This window comes from Pleurodeles waltl, chromosome 1_2, assembly GCF_031143425.1.
Source record: "Pleurodeles waltl isolate 20211129_DDA chromosome 1_2, aPleWal1.hap1.20221129, whole genome shotgun sequence".
Lineage (NCBI taxonomy): Eukaryota > Metazoa > Chordata > Amphibia > Caudata > Salamandridae > Pleurodeles > Pleurodeles waltl.
This window is the reverse complement of record NC_090437.1, coordinates 367,167,137-367,191,811: the sequence shown is the minus strand read 5'-3', so window position 1 is coordinate 367,191,811 and position 24,675 is coordinate 367,167,137.

Genomic DNA, 24,675 nt, shown 5'->3' with positions numbered 1-24,675 from the left:
CAGCTGATGCATCTTCAGTTTGATCCATGATGAAGAATCAACACAAGTGCAAAGTTCCAAGGCAGAAAAAGAGTACCCAATGAAATTTAAAAGTCAATAACAGATGTGCAAAAAGATATGGAAGCAGGGGAAAAAAATCCAAAAGAGAACAAGCAAAAACAAGCTGAATGTGGTCACGTAATTGTCTGCACTAAAAACAGTAGTGTACACTTACTCACTGTATGTCAAGTACAAATACAAGTTCAATTCCCACCTCTAATCACCAATGTTAGAAATGGGGTCTTTGTTTGGCAGCCAGGTTATGGTCTATCCAAGCAAGGGCCCTCACTCTAATCAGGGTAAAGGAGACTCACCCTCAGTTATCCCCCACTCAGCCCTTTGGTAGCTTGGCACGAGCAGCTAGGCTTAACTTTGGAAGCAATGTGTAAAGTATTTGTACCTACACACTATAATACAGTGAACAACTACAAAATGACAAAACACAGGTTTAGAAAAATAGGTAATATTTACCTAAACAAAACAAGACCAAAACAACAAAATCCAACAAACACAAGTCAAGATATGAATTTTCAAAAGAGTCTTGGGGCCACATGTACGAAAGTTTTGCCAGTCGCAAATTGGTCGCAGGGCTGTTTGCGGCCGTGCAAAAAGCGAAATGGTATGTTCCAATGCCATTTCTGAGTCCCAAATAGCGATGCAACCAAGTACCGACTTGCAAAATTTGCTACTTGAGATTGCGACTCGCAAATATGAAATCTCAATTTGCAAGTCGCAAACTGCATGTACAAGGTAGTCGCAAATTGTAAATAGTTGCAAAAGCCCGTTTTGCACACCCAGATTAGCACTGATTCCAAACAGGTGGTAACCAGAACCAAAGTATAAAAGCAGACCCAGAAGGCATCTTGGTTTCTCAAAATGGCTGCAGTCTACGTGATTACATGGAGGAGGAGAGTCTAGGCTGCCCAGTAGAGGAGGCGGAGACAGGAGGGGATATACAGAACCAGGCAGACCATATTTAAACAGACTGAGGAAATATATGACAAATACAGATTGAGCAGCGCAGTTATTTTAGAGATTATTGAACTACTGAAACCGCAACTAGAATGCCAGACTTTGCGCAGCTGCTCTAGCCCCACACATGTGCAAGTACTCTGCTCACTGCACCTCTTGGCCTCGCGTAGCTACCAGGGGGTGATTGCTGTTGCCGGTAGGGTGTCCCAAAGTGCCCTGTCATGATTCCTTAGACGGTTCTTAGATGCCATACTCGCACACATGTCCAGATACATATACCTTCCCAGGAATGAGGAGGAAATTCATAACACCAAGTTGGACCTCTACAGAATTGCCAAATTTCCCCATGTAATAGGGTATGTGGATGGGACACATATCCCCATTTGCCCACCTGCAATGTACTCACTCACTCAACATCCAGGTGGTATGTGATGTCCATATTGTAATAACTGACATAGTGGCAAAATTTCCAGGAAGTACACATGATGCATACATATTCAGACACAGTGAGATACACCAACGCCTAGAACGTGGGGAGTTTGGCAAAGGATATTTATTAGATACTGTGTAGTACACACTGATGCCTTACATACATGTCACTGCAGAACCACGTGAAACCATGCTCATATTTGCTGTTTTGTTACACAGGTGACAGTGCTTATGCTCTGAGGCCATGGATACTTACCCCATACCTACACCTGCCAATCAGAATGAGAGACGCTACAACATTGAACAGCGGCGAACCAGAACCATCATAGAGAGGACATTTGGCATGTTGAAGTCACATTTTAGATGCCTGCACAAAAGTGGAGGGGCACTCCAGTATTCCCCAGAGACTGCATGCAAGATTGTGTCAATATGTGCCATCCCACACAACATAGCAACCAGACATGGGCTACATATCACCCTAGATGACACAGATTCGGAGGATGAGGAGCAAGAGCCACCACAATGACTGCATGGGGATGGTAGCATTGCAATGGAGGGCAGACAGAGACGGGACCACATTGCAACTCACTACTTTGGCAGGTATGTGGCAACCGTACAGCACTCACAAAAGTAAGACACACATAGCCAGGTTGTGCAAGCACAAAAATTCCCTTTACTGTCAAGAGTGTAATGATGAACCCTTGACGTCTAAACAGCAAATAAAAATGTAAAATGTTACAATGTCTGACACATTTACATCATGTGTCTCAGGCAATTCCCAGATTAGCAAATTCACACCCTCCTGTGACTACAGCCACCATGCCCCGATCCTGGTTGGTCACCTGATGTTTGGCGGGCACTGCTACTCCGCAGAATGTGTGCATCTGAGGCAGAAACACTGCTAATTCTGGAGATGTCCTCGCTATCCTGAGGGGTATCTCCAATGCCCCTTGTTGCCTGTGTGGTCTGTGTTAGGTCCACTACATGACTGATGCGCCCTAGTCCCCTTGCTACATCACTGGCAAAATGCCCAGGTTCCACCTGTAGTGTTACAGTGCGCCTGGACAGGCAGATAGTAGTGTTTGCAAGACGGCCAATCGACTGACTCAGCCGGTCCAAACAGGCAGCAGTGTTGTGCTCTCTGCACCTTGCATGGGCCCTATCCGCCACCATTTCTCTGCACAGGTCATTGATGGCGGTGGTGAGATTTGCCATGTTGTTGTTCATGGTGGTGAAATGTGAGTCAACATTGGCACTACCCTGTGAGAGGTTCTTTTGCAGTCTGTGTAGGTTCCTGTCCATTAACCGCATATGCTTATTTTGTAGGCGGTGACTGCTCAGTAAGGATACCTCCAGTCCTAGGAACTGTTCCCCTATGATATCCTCCTCACCTGCTGACTGTGCTTGACGTCGCCGTCTCCGCCCGGACCCAGCTGGCCTAAGTGGCTGACTCACACTCATCTGTGGCCCCGGTGTCAGGTTGCCTGTCTCAGTGTCCACATCTGTCTCCTCTGTGGTATCACGTGCATGGTGAACAAGTGGTGTGGTCATGCAATCCGCAGTTGATACACTAGCTGCCTTGTCTGTGGTGAAGGTGGCAGATTCATCTCCCTATACAGTAGGGTCCTCAGTGGGTACTTGTGGGATACCCCTGGGACACAGGAGATACACTGTCAGTGCCTCTCATATGTGTGGTGTATCAAAATATATATTCCTAAAAGGTTGGACTACTGTACTACATTGCCCAAAATGCATTGTTCTGTAGGTTGCAATATAGGCATGGAACAAATGTGGATGATGTATGTTTTTGTGTACTGTGGTTGTGTGCATGGTGCATTGAATGGTGTAAATAAGTAAGATTTGCTACTTACTTTTTGATGTTCCCTGTGCAGAACTGTCCAGGTCCCCAATTCCAACTACAGCCTCCAGCTCCAGAGTGGTCTCCACCATGTTCTCAATGGCTGTAGGAGGTGGTACTGTGGATGGTCCTCCACCAGTTCTGCTCGCCTCCCTCATCTGCTCTGCCACCCTTTCTTTGGTCCTGGACCTGAGGTCGAACCACCTTTTGCGGACCTCATCGATTGTGCGATGGCTGACTCCAATCGCATTTATCTTGTTCTGAATGTCCAGCCAGATCTTTTTTTTTTTTGTGTGTCAGGGACACTCATCACTGCCTTGCCAAACAGGACCTCATGGTGCAGGCAGCACTCCTCAGTCAGGACCTCCAGCTCCTTATCAGAAAACTTCAGTTTCCTCTTCCTCCCTGCAGTGGGTGTCTCCTTGGTCTGGGCTGCCATGGCTGAAGTTCCTCCTCTCAGCTGGATGTGCCTCTGCTGTCTGTGCTGGGTAGACTCCTCCCAGTTCCATGGGGGGTACTTCCTGGTTCTGATGTCATCACTCAGAACAAGGAAGTGTGTTTCTTCTGTTTTTTTTGGCACCCTCTCACAAATTTGCGATTTGGCAATTTGCAATGTGACTCCGCAGCGAATCACAAACTGGAATTGCGATACTTACTTGCATCCTGTTTTGCGACTCGTAAATTGCGAGTCGCTCCTACTCACAATTTGCGAGTCACAAATCGAGAGTTTGATACATGTAGCCCTTGATCCTTAGAAAACAAGAAGAATGCTGTTTTTACACAAAGTACCTGGTTAGCGTTGAAAATAAAGCCTCACGGGCGTGCGTGTGTTGGAAAAGGGTAGCCATATGTCAATTCCTTACTCACAAGTGAGGCTGTGCATCGTTTCCCTCTCCGGTCGGGTTGGTGATGCATTAAGTGTCTCCCTCGCAAGAGTGCGATGACCAGATTTAAGTCCTGGGCACCTCAGATCTGCGTGGAGTTGGGTTGACTTGGAAGCCCTGAGACTTCAACAACAGGAGGCAAGCTCAGTTCAAGCCCTTGGAGATTCTTCTCAAGCAGGAATGCACAACAAAGTGCAGTCTTCATCCTCTTTCACAGGCAGAAGCAGGAACTGCATAAAAGCCCAGACAAGCACAGTCACAAACAGGGTCAGCACTTCTTCTCAGCTCACCAGCTCTTCTCTTTGGCATAGGTTCCTCTTGCTTCCAGAAGTGATCTTGAAGTAATGTAATTAACAGGGGTTTGGGGGGCACTACTTATTCCCCTTTCTGCCTTTGAAGTAGGCAAACTTCCAAGAAAAGTCTCTCTTGTTTGTAAGATCCTGCCTTGTCCAGGCCAGGCTCCAGACACACACCCGGGGGTTGGAGATTACATTGTGTGAGGGCAGGCACAGCCCTTTCAGGTGTGAGTAACCACTCCTCCCCTCCCTCATAGCACAGATGGTTGATCAGGATATGCAGGCTATACCCCAGCTCCTTTTGTTTCACTGTCTAAAGGAGAGATGCAAACAGCCAAACTGTCAAACTGACCCAGACAGGGAATCCACAAACCCGCAGATCACAGAATGGTTTATGCAATTAAATGCCTACTTTCTAAAAGTGGCATTTTCAAACACACAATCTAATAACACACTTTACCAAAAGATGTATTTTTAAATTGTGAGCTCAGAGACCGTAACTCCATATTTCTATCTGCTCCCAAAGGAGAATCTGCACTTTAATAATATTTAAAGGCAGCCTCCATGTTAACTTATGAGAGAAATAGGCCTTGCACAGTGCAAACCGCTTTTGGCAGTATTTTACTGTCAGGAAATATAAAACACATTAGTATATGTCCTACCTTAAACATACACTGCACCCTGCCCATGGGGCTTCCTTGGGCCTACCTTAGGGGTGCCTTACATGTAAGAAAAAGGAAGGTTTAGGCCTAGCAAGTGGGTACTCTTGCAAAGTGGAATTGGCAGTTTAAAACTGCACACACAGACACCACAATGGCAGGTCTGAGACATGATTACAGGGCTACTCATGTGGGTGGCACAACCAGTGCTGCAGGCCCACTAGTAGCATTTGATTGACAGGCCCCGGGCACCTCTAGTGCACTGTACTAGGGACTTACTAGTAAATCAAATATGTCAAGGAAAGCCAATTACACATGCATTTTACATAGGAGCACTTGCACTTTATTACTGGATAGCAGTGGTAAAGTGTCCAGAGTATTAAAAACAGTAAAAACAGAGTCCAGCACACATCAACAACCTGGGGAAAAGAGGCAAAAGGTCAGGGGAGACCACGCCTAGGAAGCCAATACTAAAACACACATATAAGCATGACTACACAACACAGGCTCAGGGACACTGAAGGCCACATAACATATACACACAGCAATAACAACACAACTAATGCACATACAAATTTATTTCACAAACTCACACCCAACGGTGGCTAGGGACTGGCCACACATACAATACACATATACATCCGTCTGCCATGGCACACACAACACTACCATCAAACAATACTGCAATCAACACACACATCACACACACCAATAGAACAATGGGCCAACCATACCATGTCCAATGCACATGAAGACAAATAGACAAAAGACATAAAGCACACCTCCACAACAACACCTGCACAGCTGCGATGGGAGCAGCAGGACCATACTTGGAAGGAGGCTGCATTGGGACATTTATCATGTTGAACAAGGCACCAAACAACATGCACGCAGCAGTTGCACACAATTGAATATCAGCGACAAGTAATACCAATATCAATTGTCATGCAAAGTCACACAATGGGGGAAGTCAACAAGGCACACACAGCTCACACTCCATGGGACATACCCGTACACCAACCAGCTGTGAGGGACACACACATATGTGGACACATATGCACTCAAATACAAAGCAAACCACCACAACTCAACACACATCAGGTCTGCACTGACAAAACTCAAGAACACACACACCACATTTAAACAATCGCCATATCAGGAGAAAAGTCATTCACCATACATGCCCACATCACACAACACAAATAAAACACATACCACAGCAAACACAACACAATGCCATGATACCAACATAGCAACCACCCACACCTACCCATCACACAACACACAGCCTACCCTTGGGGGACATTAGCACTGCACACAAACTAACATACTTAAAAAATACACCACATGGAGCAGCAAGCAGCACAAACACACAAAATTACAGGCACACAATCAATATCAGCCAGGAAGAACAGATACCTTTGGAAGGAAATGCAGGACTAAGGTATATCCAAAACACCAACAACTGGTTGGCTTTTAATGAATCAAGAAAGATCTTAAAAAGTAAACTCCAAGGCCATAGGCCATAGGCCAGTCCATAATAAATAAGGGCCAAAAGACACATTCTTGGGCCCCTTACTCAAGTTGTGACATTTGCTGTGTCTGCAGGTGGATGTGGTTTGTGTGCATGCTGGTACTGTGTCTTGTGATGCTTATGTTTGTGTGCACTAGCTTTGTCTATTGAGGTGGATGCATGCAAGTCTGTCTGTGCGCTTTGGGTGGGTCGGGGAAGGAGGGGAGTTGGACTGGAAAGAGGAAGGTGGAGGGGGAACAGAAAACAAGGGGTGACTGGCTGCCATCAGTGTGGAGGCCAGAGCCTTAAATGATCTCTGTAGGCTAGGAATTGCACCGTGAATGCCCTCCAGGAACGCATTGCTTTATTGGAATTGGGTGTTCAGCCCTTGGATGGCATTCATTATGGCCGTCTGACCCACAGAGATTGACCTCAGGAGAATAATGGCCTCCTCACTGAGGGTAGAAGGACTAACAGGGGCTGGGACATAGGTGCCTGTGGCAAAGGGGATGCCCACCCTCTTGGGTGAGTGGGAACGGCCAACTGGGTGGGGAGCAACAGGGAGGTCAGCGACAGAATAGGAGTTTGGGGGGGGTGGTCCCCGATGAGTCCCCGACCACTAGGGATTGGCCTCTGGAGGAGGAATCTGATGATGTAGAGCCAGATCTGGTCTTCCCCATGGCACTCCCTCACCATCCGGGCCACTGGGTCTCTCGCTGTCAGTGGTCTCGTGACCTGCGGTCCTATGATCAGGTTCTTCACCCATTGGCTCAGCCCTGTCTCTTATGTCTGCCGGTGCTGATGCTGCCAAAAAAAGGTTAGGTAAGGTCATAACATGTACATGATGACACATTAATAATCACAACTCTGAGACATAAAACATACCATCATGTCAAGTGGTCCACCGCATTAAGTGACAGCAAAGTGGCACCATCATGTGCCAATAAAAAAACATGCATGCCATCTGGAATCACAAACGTAACACATGAGCAAATAATGGTCTCAGATAACTACAATAGCATGGATGAAATCTAGATACCACACTAATCATAACACAACTAGGTGACCACTCCTCATCAAACTTGTGCCACATGCAGCCCACCACCTGGAACCAGTAGCCAACAATTGGATACCAATGTAAGCTACCATATCAAATACACTGGCACAAGCCTACGCACATATCTAACTTGCTTCTAAATGATTTCCCAGCAATAAGTGATGTTGGTAATGAAAGGTAGACAACACTGGTTCAAACATGCCATACCTGGATTAGGTGACATGGAAACATCCATGTCTTTTTGGCCACCTCGCAATAATGTACAGCTCCCCAAGTCACCCCTTTCCAAATGATTCAAGAGATGGTAGCCAGGTCACCCAGATGTGCACTACATGTAGTTTTTCATGGAACAACAATGAAGTCAGGTTCAAAACCTCATGGAGAGGTATTTCCAGAATAAACACATGAATGGCCCTGTTAGGCCCAGGATTTCCCCCGCCAATGTCTCACACACATCTCCATGTACACTTCTGAGTGTGGTTGTAGTAGACAACTGTATCCCGCAGTAAGAATGGTCACAGACCTTGCAATCACTAGAAGAAGGATACAAATCCTAGTACAATGAGAATCAACATCACTACCCGCATTTCACACATGGCAAGCATGGCATCTGTCTATAGATGAATCCCTGACCCCAAATATATGTCATTCAAATATAACTGCAAGTCAATCCATGAGGCATCCATACAGTTAGTGTACAATTCCCAAACAACACACAGCTGTGCACCTACAACCCTCATACCACATCAAGGTTACCAATCATCATCAAGTGGATCAACGCCCTGCCACTGCCTGTCATGTCCGTCATATCTACTGTAGTTACAGATGACTAATGATATACTATGATTCATGAATGTTACTGTCTGACTACATATGATGGTGACACAGTCCTGTCTGGGGCATCACAGTAACTGGACACCCATTGCAGATGTATCATAACGACAACAGGGCCCCATGAGCATATATGTAAGAGATTTTTGACATCAACCCATATGCATGGCTAGCACATTCCATGCATCTACTGCATATATATGTATCCTGGTGGGGATGGGGCACATGCAGACACTTTGGCACAAGGTATGTTTACTATACTCCACATCGCCTATGACAATGCGCATTCCCCACTCACCAAGGCAAAGTAGTATGCTACAGTTGCCAAGATTTTAAAATGAAAATCATGTTACATGTATGATGAACGTACTTGCACCACAGACTGCTGTGAGGCACCAGCATCCAATAAACAATGGAGAAAACTTGCACATGGTTTTCAGATGTCAACCTACACATATCGCCAGGCACATTACAGAGGACACTGACTCACATCCTACTCTTTGCTTGGCAATTTGACTGAGGGTTCACCATAGTTTTCTCCTAGGTCCCAGTTCCAAAAGGATGCACACACCAGGTGGAAACTGTTAGAAATGGGGTCTTTGGTTGGCAGTCAGGTTTAACACAGAGGCAATGTGTTAAATATTTGTACCAACACACAGAGTAAAACAGTTAAATACTACAAAAGTGGCACAACACAGGTTTAGAAAAATAGTAAAAATTGTATCTAAATAAACAAGACCAAATATGATACAATTCCACAATACACCATTAAAAATATGATCTTAGCACATAAAAACACAGAACCCCAGGTACAGTACCTTAGTAAAAACAAGTAGAAAACAGGCTGGGGCACGGAGTCCGGGAGTGAGGGATCACAGGATCCGATGCGGCGTCGGTTCCAGGACTAAGGGACAGAGGAGCAGAGGCATCACAGAGTGGCGTCGGGTCCTATTGCAGAGTGGTGGAGGGGAGGCGGAATTGGTTGTGAGGTGTTGGTCCCTTGGTTCTGGCAAATATAAAGTCTGGTGAAGTCACGATGCTGCGGGGCAACCTCACGGGGTCGCGATGACGTCATGGGCTGTAGACACTATAATGGCGTTGGATGTCACGGATATCACACTTACGACACTCAATTTCAGCGAGGTCGTACAGGATCAGTGGCTTTGGCAACGCAAGGCTTGCAGAGTCGTTGGGGTCGTTGCGCTTTTGTGATGACCACAGCTTCTGGGCATTCACCATTGCGGATTCCATACAGCGGCATCCTTACAGAAGTCACATGGCAGTCTCAGGCATCGTTAGACAGGTTTTCTCAGGAAATTCACTTCCAGGGGCCCTCAAACTGGAATATCACCCTCTGGCTAGCTAGAGTCCACATAATGCAGACTTAGAACTGGATGGTGAGGCCTTTGCCATCTCTGAGGCTTCAAAACAGAAGGCAAGCTCTAGTCTAAGCCCTTGGAGATACCTCTCAAGAAGGAATGTGCAACAAAGCAACAAAATCCGGTCTCTGTCCCCCTGCACAGGCAGAAGTAGCAACTGCAGGATAGCCCAACAAAGCACAGTTGGGCCCAGGGCAGCACTTCTCCTCAGCTCTTCAGCTCTTCAGCTCTTCTCCAGGCAGAGGTTCCTATTGAATCCTTGAAGTAATCTGAAGTCTGGGGTTTTAGGTCCAATACTTATACCCCTTTCTGCCTTTTGTAGTTGCCCAACTTCAAAGAAAAGATCTTGCCTTACCAAGCCCCAGACACACACCGGGGGGTTTGAGAATTGTGTGAGGGCAGGCACAGCCCATTCAGGTGTGAGTAACCATTCCTCCTTCCACTCTAGCACAGATGGCTCATCAGTATATACAGGCTACAACCCAGCACCCTTTGTGTCATTGTCTAGAGGAGAGGCACAAACAGCCCAACTGTCAAACTGACTAAGACAGGGAGTCCACAAGCAGTATGGTTTAAGGAAGAAAATTCCTATTTTCAAAATGTAGCATTTTCAAATTAACAATCTAAAAAACAACTTCACTAAAAGATGTATTTTTATATTGTGAGTTCTGAGACCCACAAACTCCATATTTCTATCTGCTCGCAAATAGAATTTGCACTTTAATGATATTTAAAGGCAGCTCTCATGTTAACCTATGAGAGAGTTAGGCCTTGTAACAGTGAAACTAAATTCAGTAGTATTTCACTGTTAGGACATGTAATACACGTCACTCTATGGCCCTCATTACGACCCTGGCAAACAGGCCGGTGGAAAAAAAATTGAATTATCCGCCACTTCACCATTCCAACCGCCATGACGGTGAAGACCCCTGGGCTGGAGATTGTGTCTCCAGCCCGGTGGTCATCACTAGACCACCGACGGTATCAGGACCCTACATACCGCCATGGATCTCGGGTGGTTGGGAACCGCCATGAGATCCATGGCGGTAGGCACTATCAGTGCCAGGGAATTCCTTCCCTGGCACTGATAGGGGTCTCCCCTACCCCCGATACCTCCCCACGAATCCTCCCCCCACAGCCTCCACCCCCCTGCCACCCCCCAAAGGTGGCACAACCCCCCTCCCCACCCCGAACCCGAACATGCACATATACACACCCCTACACGCACACACCGCGGACATGCACATATACACACCCCTACACGCACACATACACCCCGACAACACATATCCGCACACATAAACACATACACACAGACATGCACACCGTCCGACCCGCACACATTTCCCACACACACAACACCCCCGCACGCATACACACACTCACTCACCCGCTCTACACTCCCACATGCACACCCCCATGCACGCACACAACACCCCCCCACCCCCTTCCCTAACGGACGATCAACTTACCTTGTCCGTTGATCCTCCAGGAGGGGACAGGATCCATGGGGGCAGCTCCGCCACCAGAACACCGTCACCAGAACACAGCCACACCGAATCATGGGACGTGATTCAGTGGGTGGTGTTCTGTTGACGTGGCGGTGGAGGTTGAGCAGCCTCCACTTTCCCGCCATCCGCCAGTATGGCTGCTGGTGGCTTTCCATACAAAAAAGGACGGCGGGCTGCCAGCGGTCATAATATGCGGCACGGAAGACCGCCGTGGTGGCGGTCTTCAGCACAGCGGTACCTCGCGGTCTTGCGAAAAGACCACCGAGGTCATAATGACCCCCTATGTCCACCTTTAACATACATTGCAACCTGCCCAAGGGGCTACCCACAGCCTACCTTAGGGGTGCCTTACATGTATAAAAAGGGAAGGTTTTTGCTTGGCAACTGGGTACCCTTGACAAGTCGAATTGACAGTTTAAAACTGCACACACAGGCACTGCAGTGGCAGGTCAGATCTATGTTTACAGAGATACTCATGTAGGTGGCACAACCAGTGCTCCAGGCCTTCTAGTAGCATTTTATTTACAGGCCATGGGGATGTCTAGTGCACTTTACTAGGGACTTACTAGTACATCAAATATGTCAATCATGGATAAGCCAATTACACATACATTTTACGTAGGAGCACTTGCACTTTAGCACTGTTTAGCTGTGATAGGTGCCCAGAGTATCAAAAACAGCAAAAACAGAGTCTATCACACATCAACAACCTGGGAAGCAGAGGCAAAAAGTTAAGGGAGACCACGCCAAGGATGCCAGGTCTAACAGAAGCACATGATCCGTCTACACCAATTTCATCCCAGAAGACATGTGACACATGAGACATACTAAATTGTCAAGGGGAGCAGTCTGTCCCTCACTCAGTCACCTGCTAAAGGTTCAAGCATGAATTTGTCATGTACTAACCCCCTGGTGGCTTCTTTGCTGGCCTCAAACGCCCATCCAAGGCCAGATAGTCCACCACCAATATGCGGGCCACTTGGGGGGTTATGGTCCGACGAGCACCCCATCCTCATTGGGAGGAAATCTCCAGCTGGGCCTCTGCGGTCTTCCGGGCCCAGCATCTCAGGTCCTCCCACCTCTTCCAACAGTGGGTACTCCGCTAGCTGTGGATCCCCAGGGTCCACATCTTTTTGGTGACGGCTCTCCAAATCCCCTTCTTCTGATGGGCGTTGACCTGTATGGATGGAAATGACAAGACAGAATATTATGTCCATAAGTCTCATATAAAATGTCACATACATGTCAGTGCACCTAGCTAATGACATCCTGTCCTAACAATCCTGTCCATCTGTGGCCCATAGCATGCACTGGACTTACGGACAAGACTGCAAACACTCCCCATTAGGGTGCACTACATACTCCCCAGTTCAGGCCCTGCACTGACCAGGTACAAAAGTAGTGACTTTTTTTGGTACATGAGCTAATGACATGCTATTGACCAGGAACACAATGGAACATATCTCACAAAGTGGCAGTTGACAAGTACAGCACACTGCAAATGATGCACAAAAATGTCCACTACCTCTAAATGTCACCCGCTGCAGTCAATCCTGATATGTCACAGCAAGCCCACGTACAGACCCATTGTGTTCTGACTACATTGAATGGAGTGACATCTTAAGAACACAAAGAGGCAAGCCTGTCCATGTGTGGACATGTGCAGATACAGACACACGCACCTACAAGTTCTGGTGGTGGTGGTCTGTGTGTAAAATCAACATTAAGGCGCACACATCCATGTGTGTTCACAAAACCTATAGTGCTGAAAGAGAAACCTGGCCATGCGTTGTGCATGTTCTGCTTATAACCATAACTGCAGAACATGGTGATTACTTGGCCCGTCATGCCTTGGAAATTTTGGTAGGCTCCCAAGACTTGGGAGATGGTTCCCTGGTCAGTATTGTCCCTTTGATACCCCAACCTCTTGCCCACAGCATCCGTCCCATGCATCCTTCCGGCATGTGCCTGTGCCCCTGGCACAGTGTGTCCATTCCCAGTGGTGGCAAGATCATCATTGTCAAAGGTGAAAAGAGGGGACTCAGGTACATGTACGGTGGGGCACACAATTGATGGAAATGTCCACGGAACAAAGGTTGGGAGTGAATGGTTGACTGTATCATAGATGCAACAGGGGTGTGAAGAGTGGGAGTGAGCAGGGCTAGTCTGACAGGTGTTTAGTGACCAGGTGTCCCTGATGGGCCAGGTTTGTCGTCAGTGTCTAGACATCCAGGGTTGTTGTCCTCACTGGAGCCTTCATCCAGAGGGGTAGGGATAGTCTTTTGTATCCTGCCCATGGTGACACTGGCAAGGTTACCCATGGGAGAATTGGAACACAGAGTTCAGGTTAAATTGGGGATATTGATGTTGTTGTGTGAGAAGCAGACAGTGCCATAACCTGATCCCTAGAAAGGCACAGCATAACTTGATACAACATAAAACTCTGTGACTTACATTCCATACTCCATGTCTAGAGTTGTTAGACTAGATTGGTAGTGATTGTACTGGTGATGCCATCTGATGTATATTGACATGAATGTTCACCTCTCTTCCCTAGTAAACTGTCTGGCATGTTAGATAGCATAAATAAGAGCTGTACAATGAACATTAGTGTCATCGTAGGGACACAGTATGTGAGTATGCAATGGACATTGACCTGTATCTGGGTGTACTACATGTGTATCCACTCAGCTATCTGACTTTCCAACCCAGGTGAGTATATTTCTAGCTTAGGAATCTTTGATCTGAGCCAATAATGAATAGGCACTCAGCTATAGATGTGTGTTGCTTGGGATGATAATGTGAGTGAGCAATTGCATTGCTGTCGTTGCCATATAATGTTCCACACTAGGACATTCAAGATGGTTTAGATAGGAAGGTAGTTTAACATGCATGACACCTACTATTTGGTGCACTCTCCATGTTTTCACAATGATGGGATATTGCATTCTGGGAGTTGCAGTGCTAATATTAGCCATTACTTCACATGACATTTCCAAAGGCTGTGGGGCGAGGTGAGTTTAGTGGACATGTGGCATGTCTGAGATGGGTATTCAGTGATTTTGAGAGAGGTGTAGTGGGTGGTGTGGTAATTGAGGTAGGATAAGTTGTTAAAGGAGCAGGCAGTACCTGACAATTGAGTGACATGAATGTTGTGATGACTTTTTCAAATCCACTCCCTCAGGCATTCCTTTCAGGCCCTCAAGATGCAGTATGTCTAAGACCTTCTCCCAAGATGTGAAAGTAGGAGGAGGTGTGAAGGCCACCGACACTTTTCAATACCGCCATCTGGTGGCTTGAAAAAGCCTTTCCCTGAGGTCATTCCACCTCTTCCTAATGTCCTCCCCTGTGCTGCCTACAGAACTGACTCTGTTGACTATTCTTTGCTGCAACTCCATTTTCCTGGCTATTGATGTTTGCTGGACCTGTGCTGTGAACAGGTGTGGCTCCGTCCACCATGACCCTCATCTCCTAATCCTTGAAACGTGGGTGTTTTTGTGGGTACATGGTAGTGGTGGTAAAGATGGTGAGGTAGTGAAAAAAGGATGGAATAGGTTAGTGATGAGGTGTGGGTGCTGTGATGTGAGTGAATGATGGTTGTTGTGTATTGTGTGGGTTGAAAAATTGTATGTTGTGTTTTTTGTGCAAGTGTGTGATGAGTGCTGATTGAAACATGTAGGGGTGCCTATTGTTTGTTTAGCTAGTTCTTTTTCTTTTTGCAAGTGTATGGCTGTGAGTGGCGTTCTGGTTGCAAAGGATTGGGGGTTGTGTAGGGGTGTGTTTTATAGTGCAGTGTGTAGGTGTGTTGGGTGCTGGAATGTGTGTCAGGTGTAGGGTATTCAAACTATCCAATGTCGTTTTGTGTTCACTGTGATGTGAGTTGAGACCGCTACGGTTTGATCCACGTTGTAAATATGGCACATGGGAAATGCCACCTTAACACCACATTTGTGTCAAAATAAATGCTGCAAATGTGGCGCAAAGTGGGGCTAGGAGCTCTTAAATATGCCCCAGTATAATCTTCCCTTAAACACTTAGCATCATCCACTACCTCTCTTCCATTCATCCCACTACTACCAGCTCCCAGTCAGCAAATGGCGGCACCTTGAGACAGCTGACTTTTGAGGATCTAGGAAGACCACTTAAACATCTATACTTGTGGGGTCTACCACTTTCTCAGAGCTTGGGGGTGATTCTCATCAGTACAGATTACTAGAATTCGGCTGGAGACCGTTATCTAAGCCTTTATCCACATGCCCCTTATCCTATGGTGAACGCTAAACTCTAGAGGAGAGGAGTGGAAATGATTTCAGAAGTATCTGGTTATTCTTTTTTAAAATTGCTGTCTCAGGTTTGTTTTGAGTCATAATACCTCTGCCGATAAATCCAGTCATTCCACAGCTAAAGATGACCTGTATTTGACAGTCATTTTGAAAGATGAATGCAGAGCATTGTAAGTATGGGACTAGCTAGGCAAGCTGTGGAAGATGTTCAAATGAACCAAGAGTTGTCAGCACTTTACATTTCTTACGAAACCTGGTGTGCCAGGAACATGGTGCATCCACTATAACATCCTTGTTGTGCAAAAGGCTGGTGATGACAAAACTAAAAGCCCATTAGCTGTTATTTGAACATGTTGGCAACCCTGGCACCACTGAATGTACCTGGAACTTTAGTGAAGCAGTGTTCATCTTTTTACATCCTCTTAGGAAGGCAATCTTCCCTCATTTGACTGCTCGCTGGTTCCAAAGTTTCTACAAGATTCTCTACCTGCATCCTTAGACACTGCCTACAGCCTTCTCTTCTCAGATTACAGGTTTCGTTTTACTAGCAATATCACCAATAAAGCAAAGGTTGATGTAAGGGCAATATGTTTCAAATGTCATTATGAGAGAACTTGGCTGAACTCTCTGAGGCCAATGCATTGTTTCTTCTCTGGTTGGGTCGGCAATGCGTCAGTTTCTGGATGGGGCACCTCGAATCCACGCAAACTTTGGTTGACTTTGACACCTAGGGACGATGCGTAGAAAATTCTGTCACACTGTATTAGAAAACCGTGCTGCGTGGGATTTGTGTCACTGTAAGCAGCTGCAAGCAGGTGTTGCACATCGTTTCCCCAGCCATGATGCGTCAATCTCCCAGCCCCGATGCAGGTGGACCATCAATTTTAGCCTTAAGGCCGTCGGCACGTCGTTCATCAGCCGAGTCGCAGATTGTGAGTCGAACATTTCCCCACACAGAACTCTATGCATGGATTTTCAGCTCTTGTTCTACCAACTACACCTTTCAAGGGCCCAGGGACTGGATAGAGTATCACTTGGCAGGGCAAGAGTCTCAGCAGACCGTCCAGGTGCTAGCAGAGCAAGACTTTGATGGCCCTGAAACCTCAAAACAGGAGGCAAGCTCAGTTCAAGCCCCAGATTCTTCTCAAACAGGAATGCACAACAAAGTCCAGTTTTTGTCCCCTATCACAGGCAGAAGCAGCACGTCTCCTCAGCTGTTCAGCTGTTCTACTTGGCAGGGGTTCCTCTTGAATCCAGAAGTGATTTTGAAGAAATCTAAAGTCTGGGGTTTTGGGTCCAATACATATACCCCTTTATGCCTTTGAATTAGGCCTACTTAAAAGGAAAGACTCTGTTGTTCACAATATCCTGACTTGCCCAGGCCAGGCCCCAGACTCACACCAGATGGTTGGAGACTACATTGTGAGAGGGCAGGCACAGCCCATTCAGGTGTAAGTGACCACTTCTCCCTCAACTCTAGCACAGATGGCTCATCAGGATATGCAGGCTACACCCCAGCTCCCTTTGTCTCACTGTCTAGAGGGGTTTCACAAACAGCCCAACTATCATACTGACCCAGACAGGGAATCCACAAACAGGCAGAGTCAAATAATAATTTAAACAAGAAAATGCCTACTTTCTAAAAGTGCCATTTTCAAACTAACAATCTAAAAACCAGCTTCACTAAAAGATGTATTTTTCAATTGTGAGTTCAGAGACCCCAAACTCCATATTTCTATCTCTTCTCTTAAAAAGAATCTGAACATGAATAATACTTAAAGGCAGCCCGTATGTTAACCTATGAGAGAGATATGCCTTGCAACAGTGAAGACTTAATTTAGTAGTATTTCACTGTTAGGACATGTAACACACATCAGTACAATGTCCCACCTTTAACATACAATAACCACTGCCCATGGGGCTACCTAGGGCCTTAGGGGTGCCTTACATGTATGAAAAGGGAAGGTTTAGGCCTGGCAAGTGGGTACACTTGCCAAGTCAAATTGGCAGTTTAAAACTACACACACAGACACTGCAGTGGCAGGTCTGAGTCATGTTTACAGGGCTACTCATGTGGGTGGCACAACCAGTGCGGCAGGCCCACTAGTAGCATTTGATTTACAGGCACTGGGCACCTCTAGTGCACTTTACTAGGGACTTACTAGTAAATGAAATATGCCAATCATAGATAAACTAATTAATAATCCACTTTACACAGAAAGCATGTGCACATTAGCACTGGTTAGCACTGGTTAGCAGTGGTAAAGTGCCCAGAGTCCTAAGGCTAACAAAAACAGGTGAGGAAAAAATAGGAGTAAGGAGGCAAAACGTTTAGGGATTACCCTGCAAAAAGGGCCATTTCCAACACATCCTATTATAAAAAGCATGGTCTGCAATAGTTAGGGAGATGAAATATAAAAAGGTGATCATCACTGCAATTAGTGTGAAGAGGATAAACCACTCCACCATCTTTGTTTGATCCTAAAAGCTTGACGACTCCTACCTATACTGAATGTCTAAAATATGAGATCATAGCGGTGGTAACCCTTCTGCCAATCCTGGTCTAAGGGAGGGACCCCAACCCAATACCTAAAGAGCCTGGCAAGGGTCTGTCAGTTGTTTGGATCGCAATCCTCTCAGGTAGCTGGAAAGTCAGCACCAGGATCAGCAAAGCTGTCAATGGAATTATGTCATGGCAAGACAATCTTGAACAGAATGCCCTCTGCCCCTTCTAGACCTATTTGCTGTTCATATAATAAATTCTGCTTTGTTCTAAGAATAGGCCTGATGTGCTAATATGTCTAGAAATTGGGGACTGAGACTCCTGAGCTCCTGGAATGGCAATGTAAGTCATGTACCGAGCATTACAGCCATGAACAGAGCACAAAGTGAAATGCGTACAAAGGGTTGACAAAACGTGAAGCATGAACTATGGGCCTCATTACGAGTCTGGCGGTCTTTTGGCAATACTGCTGCGGTGGTGGCTGTCAAAACACTGCCATGTTGGAGGTCACCCATGTTAAGAGTTACACTGTGAATCTGCACAAAAACAGCCAACTTTACAAAACCACCAGGACACTGGAGGATGAAAGGTTGTGGTTCCATCACCAGTACCGCCAGCCCGACAAAAATACTCCCATTAGATTATGACAGCAAATCACAAGAGTGGCTCTTCAGTGGTGGAAAACCCAATTGATTACAGTGGGACTCTGTACTATCCAGGATTAGCATTATAATTTGTCACGCTAGTCCTGCAATGCGCCGGACTAGGGTCACAAATTGTGCGCCGTATTATAAATATGGCGTTACCCTGGTGGTGACAGGGGGTGCTAAGGGGCGCAAGAAAAGTGGCGCTGCACAAGGTGCAGCACCACTTTTTATAAATATGCCCCACTGTCCCTTAGAGTAAAAAGGCTATGCAACACAAGGTGCTACATTAAGGGCCTTATTACAAGTCTGGTTGGACCACTGTGATTGTGGTGGTCCGACCGCCACATTAAGAGGTTGGAGGGTAAACCCACCAACCTACTGCCATCCCCGCCAGGATCCCCAAAGGGATGACAGCAGTGCAGGTTGTAATCAACCAGGACAGCAATGAAGTCAGAACTGCCCTGTTGATTACAACCTTGTTTCCCACAATCCTTTTTATGGTGGTTGAACCGCCATGAAAAGGCCAGCAGAGAACAAGTGCAGGGGTGGCAGGGGGGCTCCTGCACTGCCCATGCCCAGGGCAGTGCATGGGACCCCTGCCCATCACCCTCAAAATGGACACCGTCTGCCTTGCAGACAGTGCACATTTCGAGGGTGCTGGTGCCCCCTGCGTGCGTGCAGCAGCATTGACCTCAGCTCTATTATGAGCCGGTGTCAATGCTGCTGCACCTTTCCCACTGGACTTATGGGTGGGAACCTTGGTTACCGCACATTAGGCCAGTGGGAAAGTCATAATAGGGCCTGTGGGGAGACTACCACCTCGACTGGGGTCTCCTCACCACAATTGTGGTGGTTGGCAAAGCCGACCGCCAAACTCGTAATCATGCCCTAAGCATCATAAGTATCCCAACTATACAAATTGTATCTGTGTAAATAAGATAAGACCCTTTAGGTCAAGAAATGCTCACTGGGTTATTGGTCCCCCATCTCAGTCCTACAGTAGTGTGTTTGGTACAAGAGACCTTGGAGTGAAAGCTAGAAACTTTCTATAAGGGCTCCACCCATAGCATCATAAGATGTTTATATGTGTCTTTGAACTGGAGCTGACTCGCACTGTGTGAAATATAATGCTGTTGGAAAACATAGGAGAAACCCATTTTAGATCCATGTGACAAACTCTTGTTCAGGGTAGTGGCGGAAGTGTTCTCGCTAAGACACAGGGAGATAATTTAAATGTAAGTGGACTTTAATGAAACCTACACCATGTGATAGAAAATACCCTAAAACAAGCTGGAAAGAGAAAAAGTGTTTCAAAGGGAAACAATGATGTTTTTTGAAAAGTCACTCCGAGAGCAAGAGGAGCTTCTCAGAAGACAAAATGTGTAGGAAACTAGTTCACTTGAAAAAGCTGACCCAGAAAGTAAACTCTCTCAGAAACTGAGTGGGTAAAAAATAGGGGTGAGTGAAATGTTTCTTTGCACCTCTAGAATTGTTGGAATTTTGATCACTCCATGTTACTCTTTAACACGGAGGTCCGGCCAAGTTCTGCCAATAGCCGTGTGGTGGAAGTTTTCTTCTGTAAGGTTACAGAACAAGATTTGGCATACCCTCGATTTTCTAATGTGGATAGTGGTGGGCAGCCATGAGCGGTTGCAGTTTGTGGGCTGCCGCTCAAGTAGATTTACTGTTGCTCGAGTATATTTTCTACTCAAGTAGCAGCAAAATCAACTTGAAAGGCTGTGCACTCTTTCTCAATGTGTGCTGCTGTGTGTGCTGATTTTTCTCTGTGTAACTGTGAAATCTCACAGAGTTTTCATGTAACTCTGCGGAATTCCACAGAGTAAAACTCCACAAATTCCAGCCACCCCTAGTAAAAAAATATGACCTCTAAATATAGGCCCACATGAAAGCTCAGGCACTTGCCATCTCTGTACAGAGGCAGTAATGAAAATGTGCTTATAGAAATGGCAATAAAAGAGGAGGCATTTTGTGCCTGCACTGTTTTATAAAGGCATCTTATGAGAGTTTCACTCTTAAGTGAGTATATTTTCTGAACTTCAAGCGAGAAAACTGATGAGTTAACAAGCCTTCTGCTGCACAGGGAAAAGCTACAGACCTATTGTAAATATTTTGCAATTAAATACAATGGAAACAATGTACACACAGAAGGAAATGTAGACATTTTTATTTTTCTGACATTAATGTGAAAGTCAAAATGATAGTGTGGAATGAGTAAGCCGATTAAAAAATTGCTACTTAAGAGAAAGGGAGTACTGAAAGGAACAAACTAATATCCATATTAAGGGTGTGCGACACAAGGGTGATGCAATCCCTAAGTCAGATTTACCAAGTCATTCACGGCCACATTGCATATCCCTGTGTGGCTTGGTAGATCTAGAGTAATGCAAGGCAGCACAACTGGCTCTCTTGCTTTACTCTGAGCCTGGTTGACACTATATTGGTGGAGGGTGTTCCCATGCATCTATCCATGGATGTAGGAAGATTCCCAGATTTATCAAGACAAGTACACCTGAGAATGCATCAAAAATGGACACAAGGAGTGAGATCTTTATTTCTCCTCATTTTGTCCTCTTTCTAAGTGTTCTGCATTATGCAGCAGCACACGTAGAAAGAGGAAAACTCCTCTAAAGATTGGTTTTGTGCAGGTGCCATGGTGTAAGTGTCCCAGGGTTGTAATTAGGCAGCACATAGTGTGCCATCACTGTTGAGAGAGCACAAATCCACAATTTATTAATACATATGTAGCATTGCTGCCCTCTCTATTTGATGCAGCACAGCAAATTGTCTTGCTGCACTGAGACAAATAATAGTAAATCAACCTCTAAATATATTGTGGGAACAAGGCTGCTAAACAGATGACACAATTGAAATGTTTGCCCAGATATTCAGTTACACTTGCATTGATGAGCAGCATATTTCATTATGGAAGAATTCAGCTCTAGGCTCTAAACGTTTAGACTCCCAGCTCCAGTTTACACACAGAGCCATGAACTAAGCCTAGCGCATAGCAAGTGGAGCATTTTCACAATTTTAACGCATACGTGAAATGAGAATATATCCCACTCTTTTTACGTCGAGCATAGCAGTTCTTTTGCAACATGGTATCTATGTGGGTTTTTAACCACGCGCACCTCATGTCCATCACTTTCACTCGTTCGTGGGCTTGCCTTTCAAAAGCCCTTTGATGACATTGATAAATGCTTTACGTTTGTGCCTCGTAGGGGCGTATTGTTACTGCATCGGGGACCGACCCTGTTACATGGATAATTGCACGTTTGCTGATGTATTTGACTGCTAGCAAACTTCTTTTCCCTTTTGTGTCTCTCCTTTCCGCTCATGCTCATGGTGGCTGTGCCACTTGGAATTGACTTGTTTTGTTTACGACTACACCGGGCTTATACGGTTCCATTTGTACTTTTCAAATGCAATTGTTTTTTAAATATTTAAGTGTGTGTGAAACTTTGTCTTTGTTTCCACTCTCGGGCTCTGCACCCACTCATTGGAGGAGTGGATGGGGTAGAACCGAGGCCACTGTGTGGTCTTACTCAGATCGGTGTTGGTCTTCTTGCTCTTGGTGATCGCAATGTGCTTACCTTGTAGCATTGGAGCACTAACTATTCCGTTATATTTTAGTTTTTAAAAAATGTAGGCGACAGAGTCAATAAGGCCTATATTTATGGGAAAATGATGGAGTGTGACACTTCACGGATGCACCGTATTTAGGTGAATATGGTGCACCCCTTTGTTGTCCCCTTTGCTGGAGCAAAATTTAGCTGCCAACGCAGACATCCTTGCGCCATTGTGCAAGGATGTCTGCATTAGGGGTGTGATTGTTTATGTGCTAGAAGGTGTCCCTTCCCACACATAAACAATCACTAATGGCACTTTGGCACTTCTGTGTGTGCTTCAACACCTTCCTGCACATAAACAATCATTTCTGGCATTTTGCTTTTTCTATTAATGATGCAGAATGTAGCATGCATTGAAAAAGCAAAAAAAAGAGGAGGGATAAAAGTATTCCTCCTTGGTGCACCCTGGGGTGGCATTAGATTTTGGTGCTGCCTTAGGTTTACAAAATTTCATAAATCTAAGGCAGCGTTAAAATGCAATGGGTTATACTGTGAAAGCCCACAGCAACACTCATTGCAAGCCCCTTCCATGCACAGTGCTGTGTGGGAAGGGGCTGTATTTACAAGGTGACGTTAAGCCTCAAAAAATGGCATAACGCTACCTTGTAAATACGGCACAGTGTTTAGCGCCACAGGAGCATCACGAAAAGTGATGCTCCTGTGGCGCTAGGGGCGTTCAAATGCACGCCTCAATTTTAGCCTTGGGGCAAATTCATACTCAGTTTTTGCTGGATTTGTGTAATTTCTTTTCACTGAAAGGTGCGCCATCACCTGAAGAGGGTGTACCACACCAGTCGCAATGACCATCAGCTGAAGGATTGCTGTGCTCACCTTGTGGGCAGGGAGCAGGATCTTCTGGTCCTTCGTGGTGTTGTGATTGGTGGACCTGTTGGTGAGTACCCTATTGGCTAACTAATTACTGTTCTGCACTTGAATGCCAGTAGCAGATGTGTTGGTGTGCTGCATGCAATGCTTGTGGACAGGTTGCATGCAACCAGAATGAAGTGTCACTGTGCCATTATAGACATGTGCTTCACATATCCTAACATTTAACCAATGCACGTCAGCAGTTCGGATAGTCTTGAACATCCGTCACTTAGGGCCAGATGTAGGTAGCTAAAAAATTGCGAGTCGTTGCGACTCGCAATTTACGACTCGCAAAATGGTATCCAACAAGAAAAAGTGACTTCATTTTGCGACTCGCAAATGAAGTCACACCGCAGATTGCGAGTCCACTGTTTGCGAGAACGAACACGCAAATTGTGAGTGGGTGTCGCAAATTGCGACTGTGCCGCAAATTGCATGCAGGTGCAGCAGAACACTCTGGTAAACACTTCCTGGCTCTTGATGATGACTTCACAGCCAGGAAGTTTACTAATACACCTGGGAGGAGGGAGAACCACACCCATTACCAACTGCTGAACAGCCAACAGGAGGAACAGCAGCAAAAATGGAGGAATCAGCCAGAAAGAGGAAGATCAAATTTTCTGATAAAGAACTGGAGGTGCTGACGGATGAATGCTGCCAGCACCATGATCAACTCTTTGGAAGAGCAGCCCTCAGCGTGCCAGAGCTGGAGAAAAGGAGGATTTGGACTGAAATCCAAGACAAGGTGAATTCAATGGGGGTGTGCCACAGGAGCATTGATGAACTTAAAAAAAGGTGGTATGACCTGCGCTCCCGGACCAAGGAGAGGGTGGCAGAGCGCCTCCGGGAGATGAGGGGCACTGGAGGAGGACCATCTACCATACCACCACCCACACCCTTGGAGGAAAGAGTGGAAGAGACCCTGGAGTCAGAGGCAGTGTCTTTAATAGGAGAGCTGGACACGTCAGCGCCAGGACCATCAACCAGCGAGTACCATGAAACATGCATGTACACCCATATCTGCCATACCTCCACCCATCTAGTACACAGCAGCATGCACAACCAAAATAGCTCCATTTCAGAGTAGCAACCACCAGAATGGTGCATTATGGGCAATGTAATCAAGTAGGCAGCTGATAGGCAACAGTTTATTAGGAAGCATACAACAGATGGTAGATACTGACAGTGTGTTCCCTATGTCCCACAGGTCTCCCACAAGACACCACCTCCAGACACACCGTCCAGGGGTCAGAGGTCAGCCACCAGGCAGCACAGGACCCAGGAGCAGCCACCACAG